Source organism: Penaeus japonicus, unplaced genomic scaffold (assembly GCF_977035675.1).
Source record: "Penaeus japonicus unplaced genomic scaffold, GWHDUDI00000001_assembly GWHDUDI00000004, whole genome shotgun sequence".
NCBI lineage: Eukaryota > Metazoa > Arthropoda > Malacostraca > Decapoda > Penaeidae > Penaeus > Penaeus japonicus.
The window spans coordinates 45,890,013-45,895,012 of record NW_028234406.1 but is presented as its reverse complement, the minus strand read 5'-3'; positions in this window follow the sequence as shown (position 1 = coordinate 45,895,012).

The following is a 5,000-nucleotide window of genomic DNA, read 5'->3' as shown; positions in this document are numbered from 1 at the left end:
TCCCACCCCCTCTACTTCTCTCTCTCTCTCTCTGCCCCCCCCCCTCTCTCTCTCTCTCTCTCTCTCTCTATCCTCTATCTTTCTCTCTCCCCCCCCTCTCTCTCTCTATCTCTATCTCTAAACACCAAGGACAGAGATACCACATTCTTTTTAGAGCAAAATCATACAAGTCACTTTTGACAAATAATTGTGTTCGACCAGCAGGAAAAGAAACACCTTGTCACTGAGAATCCATATTACTCTTCTCACATATCACTTTATTTGTTTATCTGTGAACAAACGATGGAAGGATATGAAAAGATTTTTTTTTCTTTAATATACATTCTTGTTGTGCAGTCTATCTCTTATCTGATTCGTCTTTATATCTACTTCATCCCACTCCATTTACATGCTGATGGTTTTATCTTTCTTTCTATCTATCTATCTATCTATCAATCCGTTTATTTAACTGTCTATCTAGCTTTCTATCTACCCAAACATCCATTTATTTAACTGACTATCTATCCTTATATATATATATATATATATATATATATATATATATATATATATATATATATATATAATATATATATATATTATATAATATACACACATATAGTAAAATATACCCGCAACATATGTTTGTATGTCAATCCTTAAGAATTATATCAAAATCATTAATACAGGTTTATAAAAAATGAGGTAACATTTTTTTTTTTTTATTATTATTCAAGAAAGTGCATGGATAATCTGCTGATATTTCCCATTTACGTAAAATATTGTACATAGCCAATCTAACAAACACTTTTTGGAAATGTCACTATCAGATGAAAACATACAGAAATGCGAAGACGTAGATAACAGAAAGATGAAATAACATTTTTGAAATCTTCCTTGATTTAATCTCCAGATCTGTCATCTCATCTTACAATGAGCCTTTTATGTGTAAAGAGTTTTCTTCTTCTTCTTTCTTCATCTTCTTCTTCTTCTTTCTTCTTCTTCTTCTTTCTTCTTCTTCTTTCTTCTTCTTCTCCTTCTTCTTCTTCTTCTTTCTTCTTCTTTCTTCATCTTCTTTCTCCTTCTTCTTCTTCTTTATCAGCGTTTGAGAGTTTTGTGATTCACAAGATGCTTATCTATCCAGGGAGAGATAAACTGAAGGTCGCAAGCGTCGAAATGAAAGAGGAAGAAGGAATGAAAACGGGAGACAGGAGAAGCGACGGAGAAAATGTCATATCACACGAAGAGAGAGGATAAAGAGAGTATCAGTGGAAGGAGCGATCTCTCTTCCTCTCTCTCTTTCTCTCTTTCTCTCTCTCTCTCATCCTCTCCTCTTCTCTCTCTCATCCTCCTCTTCTCTTCCGTCTCTCCTCTCTACCTTCTGCAGTTATCTCTCGTCTGCATCTCTTCTCCTCTTCTTTCACAAATTCACTCCTCACTCTTTTCCTCCTCTCTCCTCCTTTCTCTACCTTCCTCTCTCACTCCTCCTCTCTCTCTCTCTCTCCATCTCCACTCTCTCATCTCTTTCTCTCTCTCTCTCGTCTCATCTCTCTCTCCACTCCATCTCTCTCTCTCCCTCTCTTTCTCTCTCATCTCTTTCCTCTCTCTCATCTCCCTCTCTCTCTCTCTCCATCTCCTCTTTCTTCTCTCTTCTCTCTCTCCCTCTCTCTCTCTCTCTCTTTTCTCTCTTCTCTCTACTTTCACTCTCTACTTCCTGCTCTCTCATCTCTCTCTCTCTCTCTCTCTCTCTCTCCGCTCCTCTCTCTCTCCTCGCTTCTCTTCTTTCTCTCTTCTCCACACTCCACTCCTCTCTCCTCTCTCTCCCCTCACATCTCATCCTCTCTCTCTCTCTCACCTCTCATCTTATCTTTTCTCTTTCTCTCTCTTCAACTCTCATCATTCTTCTCATCTCTCTACATCGCATCTCTCTTCTCTCTCACTCTCTCTCTCTATTGATATTTGTATGTATATGCATAAATGTGTATATGTAATGTATATATATATATATATATATATATCGATATATATATATATATAATATATAATATATATATATATATATGTATGTATGTATGTATATTATATATATATATATATATATATATATATAATATATATATATAATATATATATATATATCAAACACACAGTATAAAAAGGGCTTGCCATGTCAATATTTTCACAATAAAGAAGATGGAATAAGCCAACACTTACAAGCAAACTAAGAGAAACACGTAGGAAAGTATCCTTAACCAAAATACCTATCATACAATAAGCGTACATAGATATCAAAAGTTAAAATCAATTCAGACAATAGCTGTATCTCTTGGCTGACATCTTGAGGAATAAAAGATAAAACTCAAACCCTGACAAGATCTCGACTGGAAGAGAAAAAAAGAGAAAAAAACAGAACACGGAGAGACGCAGAGGGTCTGCCGCATCCAACGAATGGCAGGGAAGGCGGCAGATGAATAAATGAACAATGGAGAAATGGATGTTTATGTGAATACACAAGTAGCAAATAAGTATAGTAGGAAACCGACTACTCATTGAATTCCATAATTCTCTATGATGTTTATATATATATATATATATATATATATATATATATATATATATATATATATATATTTTATATAGATATATATACTATATACATATATATATTCATCTCGTATTTCTCTCTCTCTCATCTCCACGTCATCCTCTCTCTCTTTCTCTCTCTCTCTCTGTCTCCTCATCTCTCTCTTCTCTCTCTCTCTCTCAATACTCTCTCTCATCATTCTCTCTCTCTCTCTCTCTCATATCTAATATATCATATAGTATAATATATATAGTATTTATATAATATATATATATATATATTGTTATATATATATAATTATATATATAGATATATATATATATGTTGAGTGTGTGTGTGTGTGGTGTGTGTGTGTGTGTGTGTGTGTGTGTATGTTATTATATATATATATATATATATATATTATATTAATATATATAATATACAATTATATACATATATATACATATACATCATATGTGTGTGTATGTATATATAAATATATATACAAGAAGAATATATATTTAATATATAATATATTGATATACTATATGTATAATACCTAGTGCATATATATGTATTAACTATGTATGTAATTAAGAAATGAATATATAGATATATATAGATATATATAATATATATATATATATAAGGTATGTATCGTATATATATATATATATATATATATATATATAATAATTCTATATATATATATAAAATATATGTATATAATGTATAATAATTACATATATATAGAAATATATCATATATGTATGTATATATAAGGTATATATATATATATATATATATATAATATATATATATATGTATATGTATTTCCATATATACATATATATATATATAATATATATATATATTTACATATAATGTAAATATATATATATATATATATATATGTATATATATATATATATTATAATATATATATACTATTATATATATATTACATATATGTAAATATATATATATATATATATATATATATATATTCTATATCATATATATATATATATATACGCACCTATATAATATATTATTAGACATAGAGAGAGAGAGAACCAATAGAGAGGAAAGAAAAAAGAAATAGAAACTTTATTACAATAACTCAGGATTAAGTGACCAAAATTCGATTACATGAATCAAACTTGGCGGTTTGAAAGGATTTCAGAAATCTAATCAATGTTTCATGCGTTTTGAAGTGAAATTAATGACTTTTATATCTGATTAAAGATAAATTTCTTAAGAAAAAAATATCTTTAGAGGCGATAAAGGAACTTGAAGAAAAATAAAGAGATAGGGTGAAAATATATAAAGAGAGAGACCTTTGAAAAAAAAAAAATATGTACATCTACATCTATCTGTCTGTCTAACTAGACACAAGAACACACATACATTCATATATACATATATATATATATATATATATACATAGCATACAAACATATCAGATATATATAATAATATATCTAAATATAAAATATACTATATATATATATATATACATATATATATATAACATATATATATATTATAGATAATAATTATATTATATATTATATATAAATAAATATAACTCATGATTTGTATTAATATTTATAAATAAGTAGAATATATATTATAATAAATATATATATATATATATATATAATATATATATATATATAAATACGTGTGTGTGTGTTATATATGCGCGCACAAACACACACCACACTACACAACACACACGCCACTCAAACACACGCCACACGACACACACCCATATATATATATAATATATAACTATATAACACTATATATATATACACGTGTGTGTAGTGTGTGTTGTGAGTGTGTAGTGTGTGTGTGTGTGTGTGTGTTGTGTGTGGTTTGTTGTGTGTGTGTGTGTGCGTGTGTGAGTGTGTGTGTGTGAATGTGGCGCGCGTGTGTGTGTCTGTGCGGGACCCTGTCAGTTTGTTTTATCATCGACATTACTGAACGAGTGAACGTATGAACTTGCTGACAAGATATAAAAATTATCGGAATAATAAAAATTGTTATGAGATATATATATATATATATATATAGATATATATATATATATATGGGGGTTTGGTTGTGTGTGGTGTTGTGTGTGTGTGTGTGTTTGTGTGTGTTTGTGTGTGTGTGTGTTGAGTGTTGTATGTATATATATATTCATTTATTAAATTTATGACATATATATATAGATATATATAGATATAAATAAATATATATACATATTCTATATATTATATAGATATATAAATGTATATATATGTGTGTGAGTGTGTGTGTGTGTGTGAGTGTGGTGTGTGTGTCTGGTGTGTGGCGTGTGCGATGGGTGTGTGTTGGGTGTGTGTTGGTGTGTGTGGGTGTGTGTGGTGTGTGTTTTGGTTTGTTGTGTTGTGTGTGTGTGTGTGTGTGTGTGTGTGTGTGTGGC